At 43.8% G+C, this 13,964-nt stretch overlaps 1 long non-coding RNA gene across 1 annotated transcript in view; it reads right to left on the reverse strand.

The window, feature by feature from the left end:
• LOC124615556 overlaps positions 1-13,964 on the reverse strand; it is a 140,549-nt gene that overhangs the window by 75,324 nt on the left and 51,261 nt on the right. Inside the window, exon 2 of the long non-coding RNA XR_006979800.1 lies at positions 1,489-1,550. This is a non-coding gene — a long non-coding RNA (uncharacterized LOC124615556). The remainder of the gene's footprint in view (positions 1-1,488; positions 1,551-13,964) is intronic.

Below are 13,964 nucleotides of genomic sequence, written 5' to 3' on the forward strand. Positions count from 1 at the left end.
AGACGTGACCCTAACTAGTGACTGAACCGTCGCAGGAAGTTACTTGGCGAAATTTAGAACGTAATGATGCAAAGCAACATTTATATCCCGTTTTGTATGATGAAAGTTTCGAACATCTCTAACAAGGTCAAACAAGATGTAAGTATCGGACGTGTAACAAAAAAATACCTCTAAAGGATTTGGGGACGGTGCCAAGATATCTGCATCTACATGTACACTCCCCAAGCCACTTCGCTATGTGTGATGGAAGACGTACACAAGCACACACTTTTTCATGTTCCATTCAAGAATTGTCAAATATTGGAATTAAAAATTAGTTTTTGGAATCATTCAGCACGATATCCTTCCTGAGCGGCACTACTTCCCTGGTTTGTTGTGTTTTTCATACAGCATGTTATCTTCAACACGAGCTCATGTTATTATTAAAATGTAAATTATGAATTTACATGATGTCTCATGTACCGAAACAAATTACTGTTGCAATCCGGAGACTCAGTAAATTTTAAGAGAGTATCCTGGCGTCAGTTTATTATGTGACACCTTTGGAAATACCCAAGACTTTTGCATCAAGGCTGACCTATATAGGTTGGTTGGTTGGCTGGTTGTTTGGGGAAGGAGACCAGACAGCGTGGTCATCGGTCTCATCGAATTAGGGAAGGATGGGGAAGGAAGTCGGCCGTGCCCTTTCAGAGGAACCATCCCGGCATTTGCCTGGAGTGATTTAGGGAAATCACGGAAAACCTAAATCAGGATAGCCGGACGCGGGATTGAACCGTCGTCCTCCCGAATGCGAGTCCAGTGTTGACCTATATATCCCATACTGATTTTCTGCAGACAGCACCTGTCCAACGAAAAGCCACGTGTATAATGAATGTCTTCCTAGAATTTCTAATGCAACTTCTAACAGCTGACACCGCTCTTTTGTTCCCATCAGGTCGCTCTGCTAGATTTCCGTACTTCCGTCCGCCTGCTTAGCTGGGTGGTAACGTGATCGCTTCTCATGCAAGCGGGCCCGGGTTCGATTCCTGGGCGGGTTGGAGATTTTCTCCGCTCGGGGGCTGGGTGTTGTGTTGTCTTCATCATCATTTCATCCTCATCAAGCCGCCCAGTGTGGCATCGACTGAAATAAGACTTCCACTTGAAGTGTGGAAGGTAGGACACGAGATACTGGCAGAAGTAAAGCTGTGAGGACCGGGCGTGAGTCGTGCTTCGGTAGCTCAGATGGTAGAGCACTTGCCCGCGAAAGGCAAAGGTCCCGAGTTCGAGTCTCGGTCGGGCACACAGTTTTAATCTGCCAGGAAGTTTCAAGACTTCCACTTGGCGGCCGTATTTCCCCGGACGGTGCTTCCCGGCCAACGATGCCCTACGCTCATTTCATTTCTGTACTTACAACTTCTAGACGCCCGTAAAAATTGTCCGGGGTTTTTGAAGAAAAAGAACAGATTTCACAGTCAGCTTATTATCACAGAAAAATTGTTATATACTCACAATCTTTTGTTGTTGGATGTCGAACGTGAAGCAACACGATTACTCGCGGTGCCAGTGGTAGTCTGTGAAAGAAAAAAATGAAACAACGTTAAGTTATTGTTGGACTGGTGATCGCTTGTGAGTATCCTGCCAAACTGAAATGCTATATGTCCCTCTGAGGCTTTGCGTTCTATCTTAACAGAAAGTGAATAACACGTTCTAAGTATACATTCTCGCAGAGATGATTTTGCGATAGTTATACAAAGAATAAAATTAGATTTTTTATATAAATTAGTTGGACAGTTTTGAGCTATTTTAGCTTATGACAACAATTTTATAGGTGACAGAAAACTTACATCTTACAGAATTGAAGGTTATCCACTCCATAATATGAATAAAATGTCTGTAGCACATTGTTTTGATAGTGGCTCAGAAGAGATCTGAAACTCGTTTGCGGATGTCGATAAGCAGATTTCCATTTATAAATAAGGTCTTTGTAGAGGGTCCGTCAAGGATGCAGAAGATGTTGCACCAGATACACCTCGGCTACCTGTGTCTATCATAACGAGATGTAGGACATGAATTTCAGCAGCAGTTTACTACGATCCAGATTTCACGAGTATAAGGTGGTCATCGCGTTGGAGGATGAAACATCTTCAACTGAGCAGCGCAGAAACTTCTCGAATTTTCGAAACTGAGAAATGAGTTAACTTTCATTGCGGCAGAGTTCCGGTTCCCGCTACAAATGACATGTCAGCTTCAAGAAACATGGCAGCCTTTGCCGAAATTAGTAACAATATGAATGGTGCCGTGCAAAAATTGGAGAGTGTGCAATGGAAATGGTGCTCATTAATTAGGATTTGTGTATTGGAAAAAACCTAATCTTGACAAACTTAGAAAGATATCAAAAATTCTACAGACGGTGACAATTGTGTTGCAGTAGATACGAACCCTACAATATTTCAATTTCTTAGCTTTGCTCCACTTGAACGTGTAAATGATGAGCCGGCCGGTGTGGCGGAGCGGTTCTAGGCGCTTCAGTCTGGAACCTCGTGACCGCTACGGTCGCAGGTTCGAATCCTGCCTCGGGCATGGATGTGTGTGATGTCCTTAGGTTAGTTAGGTTTAAGTAGTTCTAAGTTCTAGGGGACTGATGACCTCAGATGTTAAGTCCCATAGTGCTCAGAGCCATTTGTACCATTTTTTGTAAATGATGAGAAATAATTTTCTAACCTGAATTATGTATTATCTGATTCAAGCTGACTCCAGAAAATATAAAACAACATTTGTTTGTCATGAGCAATAAATAAGCCGATAAGAAATGTAATGAATAGGCATTCAAGAAAGATTCATTTTTCTGTCAAGCACAATCAGCATTTTGTTTAAAAGTTTAAATTTACTTTAAAATATAATACAAGACGATGTTAATGCAAATATGCAAATTTTGTTACATTCTGAATTGTGCAACCTACTAAATAAACAGGCATATCGTAAGGTTCCACTATGTTGCCTTTTATTGCCTATTTTAGCTACTTGAAAACCTTTTTGCGTGCGCATTTTAACGATGTATAATGCCTAAACTTCGGATCTCTGTTTACAACACTCACGCTTAGTTGTGTTTTAACGAAGAACACCATGACACAACACAGTGATCAGGAAATTTGCGCCTCCGCTTCTTTTGCTTCCTGGCCAAATTTATGCCATTGAAGTTCTCGTGGACTTGATCCCATGTGGCTACTAGATACTCTAAATTCCATTTATGCAGACTATGGAGTGCAACTCAGCGAAGTGTTGTCCGCCGACAATAAGAAGAACCAGCTGCAATAATACTCGTCAAGGCACTGACTTATACACTCCATTTGAAGAGCACGGAGGTCAATGGCGCTTTTAGATCACAAGGGAAGTAGTCTTGCTGGGACATTTTGTTGTGACTTGGCAAGACAGCCAAGCCACTAGGAGGTGAAGCCGAAAGGCACGCGTTTAAGCTCACGCAGGCTGGCGTGAGGTCTGGAGCAGTTAAAGGATTTGAGTCTAGCAAATAAAGTACGCAGCTGTTGGAATACTTAACTTTAATCCATAATTGGTGAACATCGGTCTGACGGTACATGCATCACGAGATAAATAGCAATTGATAATGGCGCCTTGCTAGGTCGTAGCAAATGACGTAGCTGAAGGCTATGCTAACTATCGTCTCGGCAAATGAGAGCGTAATTTGTCAGTGAACCATCGCTAGCAAAGTCGGCTGTACAACTGGGGCGAGTGCTAGGACGTCTCTCTAGACCTGCCGTGTGGCGGCGCTCGGTCTGCAATCACTGACAGTGGCGACACGCCGGTCCGACGTATACTACCGGACCGCGGCCGATTTAAAGGCTACCACCTAGCAAGTGTGGTGTCTGGCGGTGAGACCACACATTTCACAGCTCTTACGTACCTTGCTTAATTAACGTACCAACTGGGAGAGCACGACCGCAGACAGAGAGAACTGGTCAATTAACCCATCCCCGTGATGCCAGTCTTGGTATTCTAAAACTAACAATGTAACACCTACTGAAAAAAGTTGTCTCATCACAAACTGTCTCCTACTCACACCTCTGGAGAAGCTCCACTGTGTTTCCAGAATTGCTCGTCCAGTCGTATGAGGTCAAGAAGCAGCCAAGAGGGAGGGCAGGAGAGGGGCGAGAGAGAGGGAGAGGAGGGGGGGGGGGGGGAGGAAGCCGTAACATCTGCAAAATCATAATCCGCACAGTCAAGAAGGTGAGCAAGCAAGGTGATGGTGGCATGGCGGGGGCCATCAATGCGAAGATTGGCTATTGTCCAATGAAAGGCTGACACCAAGCCATCCAGAGACCTGGGCCAACTGGAAGCAAGTTGAGTGTCTGTGTAGCAGAGTCCAAGTGCAGACGGAAACGGCACAGATGGGGCAACGTGCTGGAGGCGATCTGGCGTGATTGCCTGCGTGCTCAAGAGAGCACGGAACAGCTGACAGAAAGCAGTATGTTCCCAGTTGAACGCACTGCCGCGGACCAGGACAGAGTTACAGCTAGAGTCCGCGGATATCCGCAGTAACATTTACTTTGCGGTTAAAACTTTGCATGCATGTGGACATCTGTGGGCGGCCGCGGTAACAATTACTCTGTAATTAAAAGTTAAAGATCAGTGTTAATAATACGGTTTCCATCTATTTGCGCATTACAATAATTATTGTTTAAGGCATTATTATTAACTCTTTGCCAGGCACATAAATGTGATTTGCAGAGTATCCATGTAGATGTAGATGTAGATGCAAGAGCTAACGACGGCGACATGCCAGTCTTCCTTATTTTCCGTACAATTGCACATCCCCATTCTACTTCCGCCGTACTAACAGCTGTTTCAGTCGGTTTATGTAAGCTCAACTGGAATAATCAGAGGTAACCTAACGGAATTACCTAAAGCTGCCATATGGCGACATGAAGACTGTTCTACAACATTTCATCTACTGGAATTTTCCCATGAAAGTGCAACTGCTATTTGCTCATCACATGCGACATAAAACATGCTCGGTATAAAATCAGTAATGCTGTCAGTGTTCCTCTGAAAATATTTACAAATACATAATGCAACAGTAGTACAAAGTGTAATACGTGAACATGATATAACACCATGTGGATTAAAGTGCATTTGATAAACTAACTACATGACTAATATTCAACGATATGCAAGATATGGCGACAATTGAAGAGTGGAAATGGAAGACGTTCATAGTGACATTTCTTCACAAAACGCGTTTTCAATGCCATTCTGGTCTCGGTTCTTTATTTCATGTACCCAGACGTGATCCAGGCGCCAAATCATGGAGGACACCTTTCAAATATGCGTCAGCAGATGGCACTTGGTCTTTGTGCCAAGCTGTTCTTTCCTCTGTAGATCAAAAATTCAAAATACATAACACGTGTCTCCTGTTGACCAGAACACTACTACCGAAAAACGTAATGATGCATTTCTATACTTCTAGTATCACAAGCAAAAAAGTAGTGCCTCAGTGTTAACTGCAGTTGAAATAAAAACTTTCTTCCTCCAATTTTGTCGAAAACTAACATTTTTGAGATCGTGGCTGTGGATAAAACGCAAGTTGATTTTTGCAAACGTGCGGCGTTAGATTTTGAACCGACAAGAGCATCTTCAGACAACTGTCCTTGTTTATATTACATTTGTTCTTGTTTACATTAGTTCTTGGAAAAAAAAATAGTTTTTAGCTTTTCTCCAGCATCTAATATAAACAAAATTTGAACAGCCATCTGAAGATGAAGCTGTCGGTTCAAAACCAGTATCGGCGCTGTTCATGTAAGCAACTAGCATTATTAAGAGTGGCTGGTTGCTGCTTCCTTTTCTGCAAGAATCAACTTCTAAAAACGTTTCTTTTTGGCGCTTAGGATCAGTTAGTTTCCTGATGTGGCGCATAGAACGATCTTAATAAAGTCTTTATTTTCTAATTTGTCTCACTATTTTTTGAGGTGATGCAGCGTGCAACATAATTCCGTGGTTTCATAGTATCATCTGGATTTCCTGGATACAAATCAGATTTGTGCAAACTGAGATACATTGTTTTATCATTCTCCTGAAAAATGCCATATTTGGCACTTACACCCAAACCTCCAGGTGAAACTCAGATCGGTACCAAACGTTGTATGTCGATAGAGTATCAACCAAAACTCCTATTTACTTCGTAGTATGTGCTGCTGTCCAGCAGAACGGGCATAAACGTCAATTAAAAATAACACCAGCAATAGGGACCACAGAAAAAGCTAACTGTGAGTAATTAGGTGTAGCTTCCGTGGAGACTTCGGTAGAGCGCTAGATCGTCGTAGCAAGGGTCATGGGTACAAACCTCGATGACGACTTTTTTGTACTGCATTATGCGTGAAAGTGTTATAAGGGACAACATGTTTATGATGTGTAAAAGGGCTGTTTGGCGTTTACACCAGTGTTCTCTTGGCAGTCTGCTTTCGCTTAGTTTCTTTGAAAGCAGTAAACATAGAGAGTACATTTGTAGTTTCACAGAATATTAAAGCATACAGAAAAATAAAGAAACAATTGTATCACATGTAAGGAAGTAATGGTGGTGGTGGTGGTGGTGGTGGTTGTGCTGGTAGTACTAGTAGTAGTAGTAGTAGTAGAAGTAATAGTAATAATAGGCTGATAATAAACATAACAAAACTAATAGTGGTAATAATAAAAAATAATTAGATCAATTACATAGTACATTACGTTCAAAAATTAATGCAAACATGCAGAAACACACACACACACACACACACACACACACACACACACACACACGAAGTGTCATTGATTCAGGAACAAAGGCTTCACAGTAATGGTTGCATACGAAGAAGTGTGTGTAGCAAATTACATATAACAGTTTCACGCGTAAACAGTTTTAAAAAGTTGTCATGAGTGGAGTTTGAACGCGGAATCTTTGGTACGACAACCTCGCGCTCTACCACCTTACCCAGGCGAAATCTACAAATACTTATCAATAAGCTTTTCCTGTGCTTCGTAGTTGTGGTGTTAATTTTAATTATCGTTTACACCCGTTCTACTAGACGACAGGAGTTTCGGTTGATACTCTGTCGACATACAACGTTTTGTACCGAGCTGAGTGTCTGACATATGGGGGTTTAGGTGTTAGAACGTTTCCTCACTTCCACTCTTCAATTATAACACGAATTCATTTCATTTCGTAATGTTCAGGAATGTTTTCCTGGCAATTTCACAAGATCTGTTTAAATAATAACGGTAGATGTCACTCAAGGAACAAACCATGAAAATGAGAGACTGGTGAATTAAAATGTGATCATTATCGGCTTCTTCGTTACACGTCCATGGTTCATGCAAAGTTAACTACGAGGAGCGATTTCAGCAGGCCAGGTCCGAAACAACCGTCAAAACTCGAAACGTACCAACGGGTTAAAATGGTTTACAAAATTTTAATATCCGTGGAAGCCGATAAAAGACTTGCGGGTTCGGACAGCATTTTTCTTATCCGCTTAGACGTCTAGTTACAGCGAGAGCTCGTATTGTAGCCAAATATTTTTGAAATATCCTCTTGATCCGTTTCCTATTTGTATAAAATTACGGTTGCATGTGGTGCATGTATGGTCCGTACTGGCCTTGGTATATGTGCTCATGACTCGACAAAGATGAATAACAACTCTTGATTACCATTTCGCAATCACCGACTGTAAAATGAATATCGAACGACGCAGAAAGAAAGCATATATACACTGAAAAGTAAAAGAAACTGGTATAGGCATGCGTATTCAAATACACAGATATGGAAACAGGCAGAATACGGCGCTCCGGTCGGCACAGCCTATACAAGATAACAAGCAGATCCCGGGATCGAGTCCCGGTCGGGGCATACATTTTCAACTGTCCCCATCGAGGTATAATCAGCATCACCCGTCGGCAGCTGAGGGTTTCAATTAATTATCATTCATTCTAGAGAAGCTGCACGTCATCAATGGTATCTGTTCTTTCGAGAACAGTTACTATCTTCCTATAAGATAACAAGTGACTGGCGCAGTTGTTAGATCGATTGTTGCTGCTACAACGGCAGGTTATCAAGATTTAAGTGAGTTTGAATGTGGTGCTATAGTCGGTGCGTGAGCGATGGGACACAGCATCTCCGATGCAGCGTTGAAGTAGGGATTTTTGCTTGCGACCATCTCACGAGTGTACGGGACCGTGAATATCAGAAATCCGGTAAAATATCAGATCTCCGACATCGCTGCGGGTGGAAAAAGATTGTGCAAGAACGGGACCAACGACAACTGAAGAGAATCGTTCATCGTAACAGAAGCGTGACTCTTCCACAAATTGCTGCATATTTCAGTGCTGGGCCATAAACAAGTGTCAGCGTGCGAACCATTCGACTAAACATCATCGACATGGGCTTTCGCAACCGAAGGCCCACTCGTGCACCCTTGATGACTGAACGACACGAAGCTTTACGCACAGCCTGTCAACACTGACATTTGACTGTTGATGAATGAAAACATGTTGCCTGGTCGGATGAGTCTCGTTTCAAATTGTATCGAGCGGATGGACGTGTACAGCTATGAATCCATGGACCCTGCATGTCAGCAGGGGACTGTTCAAGCTGGTGCAGTTGGAGCGAAATGGGCCCTCTGATAGCTCTAGATGCGACTCTAACATGTGGCAGTTACATAAGCATTGTGTCTGATCACCTGCATCCATTCATGTGCCTTGGGCATTCAGACGGACTTGGTCAATTCCAGCAGGCCAATGCCACACCCTACACCTTCAGAATTGCTGCAGAGTGGCTCCAGGAACTCTCTTCTGAGTTTGAACACTTCCGCTGCCGGCCGAAGTAGCCGTGCGGTTAAAGGCGCTGCAGTCTGGAACCGCAAGACCGCTACGGTCGCAGGTTCGAATCCTGCCTCGGGCATGGATGTTTGTGATGTCCTTAGATTAGTTAGGTTTAACTAGTTCTAAGTTCTAGGGGACTAATGACCTCAGCAGTTGAGTCCCATAGTGCTCAGAGCCATTTGAACCATTTTTGAACACTTCCGCTGGCCACCAAAGTGCCCAGATATGAACGTTATTGATTATATCTGGAATGCCTTGCAACGTGCTGTTCAGAGGAGATCTCCACCCCCCCCCCCCCCCCCCCCCCCGTACTCTTACGGTTTATGCCCTGCAGGATTCATGGTGTCCGTTCCCTCCAGTACTACTCCAGACATTAGTCGAGTCCATGCCACGTCGTATTGCGGCACTTCTGCGGAGGCCCTACACGATATTAGGCAGATGTTCCAGTTTCCTTGGCTCTTCACTGTACATTATTGTTTTGAGGTCGCCGGTTTCACGTGTGCCGAAACGGATACACGGAAGAAAATAGCGTTCTACAATCAAGAAGAGGAGAACTTGTTACGGCTTTTGGAGCGGCGAGCCGCAGGCACCCTTTCAGTCGATCAAAAAGCAGCTGCGCAGCAGAAACGAGGCTGCAGGCGTGAAGAATCGCTTCCTGGCAGGCCGCGTCTTTTTGTGGCGGGGCGCGCCGCCAGCCGTGGCGATCAGGTTGCGGTGGCGGCGGCAGAGGCGGCCGTTCTAGGTCAGTGGACCGGGCAAGTTGGTCAGCGAGCGCACAGCCGCGCCCAACAGCCGACCGCGGCCGCTGGCTGGCTGGCTGGCAACAGCCACTCTCGCGGTTCTGGCCACAGCGGACCACGTGCCGCCAAGCAGGCAGCAGGCGAGGCTACCAAAAATCACGAGGATGGCATGCAGCAAACGTCAAATTGACATCAAGCTCATTAGTCATTACATGCTTGGACAGGTAAATGATTAGCACCTTTGCGAAACTGCACGGAATGGGCAAAAGTACCACAATCTACATTCTGCATATAAAGAAATATTATGCAGTGGGTTCGTTATTAGTGAGAACATTATGTTGTGCCTCGTCTAAGAAGGACAAACACTTACCAGTGTACGTCGAAATTCAACAGCGGCAGGGTCGTGACCTATTGGGACTGCAATTTATTGTTTCGCGATATTGCTGCTTAAGTTCGTCGCATTACGGGAATGTTATGCGAATACACTGTTGTTGGGTTCAAGAGGACCACACTCAACATCATGTAGGGTTATAGGATGTCAATGGTCCTACATGACTAGCGCCCGAGAGGACACACATTCGCTGAGCTGTGCACGATCGTACTGCCATGTGAATTTCTTTAAATCAGGAAGCAGAAAGGTACCCAAACCGACAGTGTGACAATTAAGACTGTTGATAAAATATCGATATTTTTCCATAATATATCAATGTATATTGACGATGCTCACTCCCCGATACATCGATATCAAAAGGGCCGAATCTAGTGCCGATATATGTATATTACATTATATTTCTTTCACAATTTTCGATAAATATTTGACGTTGTTCTTTTGAAATTGTAGTAGAACATAATTTTACTTTCACTGTGGGAAGGAGTGTTACAATTTTTTGAGCTTTCATCACTCCAATCTTTCTCTTTGACTGTCTGAAGTAGATGCGGCACAAAAGAAGTCCAATTGCACTGTGGGATGGCGGTGCGGATAGAACAAGATTTCCGATGTTAAGAAATAACACACAAGTTGCGTTAACAAACAATTTTTAGTGCAAAAATGGTTCAAATGGGTCTGAGCACTATGGGACTTAACATCTGAGGTCATCAGTCCCCTAGAACTTAGAACTACTTAAACCTAACTAACCTAAGGACAGCACACACATCCATGCCCGAGGCAGGATTCGAACCTGCGACCGTAGCTGTCGCGCGGTTCCAGACTGTAGCGCCTAGAACCGCTCGGCCACACTGGCCGGCAATTTTTAATGTAACTAGAGTACTCTGTTGTCTTTACATCGACCTTCTTAAAAAACAATTGCAGGAGATGGTGACCATAAATCTGAATGACAAGATTGATCTTAGCGGTGGGCGGAGACGTGTGAGGGGAAAAGCTGACTTAATCGGCGCTCGGCGCTATCAACAGAAACTACAACACTTGAGCTCCACCACGTGATTTTGAACTACATCTGCTAGGTCACTGGTGTTTGCAGAAATGAAAAAGCACGGAAGTCGACATGAAGTGTTCTGGACAATTCCGACATATGAAGAAACCGAATGACGGACCCATCGGACACATATTGTGCCACTTACAGGCAGTTAACAGTACTAGGGAAGTTGTTATCGCCAAACGCGAACATGCATCGTTTTTCATTCATATCTTAGCCAGGCCGCTACCTCGATGATGTACAAAATGTCTAATAATAAATCAACACTTACAGTTCTAAAACTGGCAGTGTATTTACCGTGTGCAGCCGATACTTTTATAGGCCGCTAAACGGAAACTTTTTCCGTCGAGATATCTATACTTTTTCTCGATAGATTGTGAGCCGCTAACGGTATTTTTTAAGTATCGATATAAGCCGATTCCCGATATTTTTTAAAAATACCAACAGTCCTAGTGGCAATGTCTAGAGCCCTACGGACTGTCATCACGTCCGACAAAGTTGCGGCTTCCCTTGATGTGGCAGTAGACGCATGAGGAGTTACGCTAACAAGGTCAAAAAATGGTTCAAATGGCTCTGAGCACTATGGGACTTAACTTCTGTGGTCATCAGTCCCCTAGAACTTAGAACTACTTAAACCTAACTAACCTAAGGACATCACACACATCCATACCCGAGGCAGGATTCGAACCTGCGATCGTAGCAGTCGCGCGGTTCCGGACTGAGCGCCTTAACCGCGAGACCACCGCGGCCGGCTAACAAGGTCAACACCACGCACAGGAGACGCACCACGTCCTCTTTACATCAGTTTCTGCGTAGAGCATCACGATGGAAGAATCCGCATGTGATGGCTCTGAGGAGAACGAATGTTGCCAGGTAACATTCGTCATCTTCATTCGAACCGTGCATCTGTCATAATGGATGTTGGGTGCCACTGGGTAAACCACACGATCACCTCTGGTCTGCACAGTCATTAATTCAAACAGCAGGCATTACACTTCTGACGCCTTAAGGCCGATGAATGTGTCCTACCTCCGAGATCACCGTGACGTTATCTTTCAACAAGATAACGCAAGATTGCATGTTTCTCGTGCCGTCCTGATCTGCCTCTATACACGGTTTGTTCGCCTGTTGCGTTGGCCAACACGTTTCTTCGCATCTCTCACCCACTTGATACAACTCCTCATAGGTTGCTGAGAGACTGGGACGCCACCAGTCGCCAATGACTAAAACTAATGAAATGCGTCATTCGAGTTGAATGTGTCATCCAGGCTCAGCTCGACTATGTTACTGTTTCTGACTCCCTACAATTTGTATGCTTCGAAATTATTGCTGTCGCTTCTTAACGTAACACTTCTATTTGTTTTATGCCACTCTCAATGAAAATTACTCTGTTTTCACCATACCTTAGTACGTGACAATCAACGCTAAACGGTTTACGCGCATCCTGAAACTAGCGCTACAGTTTTGGTAAACATTTTTGGAATGCAGTGATCAATAAATTGTTATATTTAGATTAAAGTTCAGTCTTGATCACGTTATGTCTGTTTTAATGAGTAACCGGTTTCGGTTTTTTCTATAAAACCATCATCAGACCCATTGGTCCCTTGGGTTGGTAGGTGGAGCTCTCCTTGCTGCTGTGCAGTCAACTGATCAGTTGACTGCACAGCAGCAAGGAGAGCTCCACCTACCAACCCAAGGGACCAATGGGTCTGATGATGGTTTTATAGAAAAAACCGAAACCGGTTACTCATTAAAACAGACATAACGTGATCAAGACTGAACTTTAATCTAAATATAGCGCTACAGTGTCTCGCGTCACGTGGTATACTTCCTCTTGCTGCACATCGCCCCACAAGCTGCTTTCATGCTGCGGTTATTATTGTGGCTCCGATATCGCTAGATCCCTCCGACGAACGGCATCGGCTGCAGGCGGCCGACCGATCTTTCCAAATCAATGTGCCACTAGGTGCGCTGTCGCACTATAGCCGATCTTATCTCCCGAACGTACAGACTTCGGACGACAACCAGTGAAACTGAAATCAGTTTGTTTACTTCGGTAAAATCGACCAACGTACTCGGACACGAAATAAAGAGCGTGACAAACTGATAAATTTAGTCTAAGAAAGAGTGAGATTGTGGCATCCTGAGGATGAAAATAACATAATCGCATTACAGTTCGAAATCTATAGACTGAAACCGTAAATAGACAAAATCTTCACTGGAAATTTTAGTCTTTGATTATAACCTTAAAAAACAATTAATTCAAATGGCTCTAAGCACTATGGGACTTGACTTCTGAGGTCATCAGTCCCCTATAACTTAGAACTACTTAAACCTAACTAACCTAAGGACAGCACACACACCCGTGCCCGAGGCAGGATTCGAACCTGCGACCGTAGCGCCTAGAACCGCTCGGCCACCCCGGCCGGCATAATTAGTTCAAGTGAAGAGTGTGGCATATGTTATATGATTACAGCTACTGTAATGGATGTTTTTTTCTGGTACGTTGTCCTTAGTTTCTGCAAATTATTATTACTTCTGCTTATGCCAGTTGTGTAGTGATTCTGTTAATATTAAGTGGTTAGCAAATGTAGTGTACGGTATGTATTTCCACTTTTAAGTGGTTTAGGTTTTCAGAGTATCTTATGCTACAGTTTATGATCGTTTTTCACTCGTGTGTTAAACAGCAGTCATTGAAGGTTAATTGACGTACTTCTGCACAACTTTAAACAAGTACATAGAAACAGAGTGTTTATAACTTGCCTTTGAAGGTCACTATTAATTCAAATTCAAATTGTTCAGATGGTTCTAAGCACTATGGGACTTAACATCTGACTGGGTGTTGTGTGACGTCCTTAGGTTAGTTAGGTTTCAGTAGTTCTAAGTTCTAGGGGACTGATGACCATAGATGTTAAGTCTCATAGTGCCCCGAGCCAGCCACTTAACATCT

The sequence above is a fragment of the Schistocerca americana genome, chromosome 5 (genome assembly GCF_021461395.2).
Source record: "Schistocerca americana isolate TAMUIC-IGC-003095 chromosome 5, iqSchAmer2.1, whole genome shotgun sequence".
NCBI lineage: Eukaryota > Metazoa > Arthropoda > Insecta > Orthoptera > Acrididae > Schistocerca > Schistocerca americana.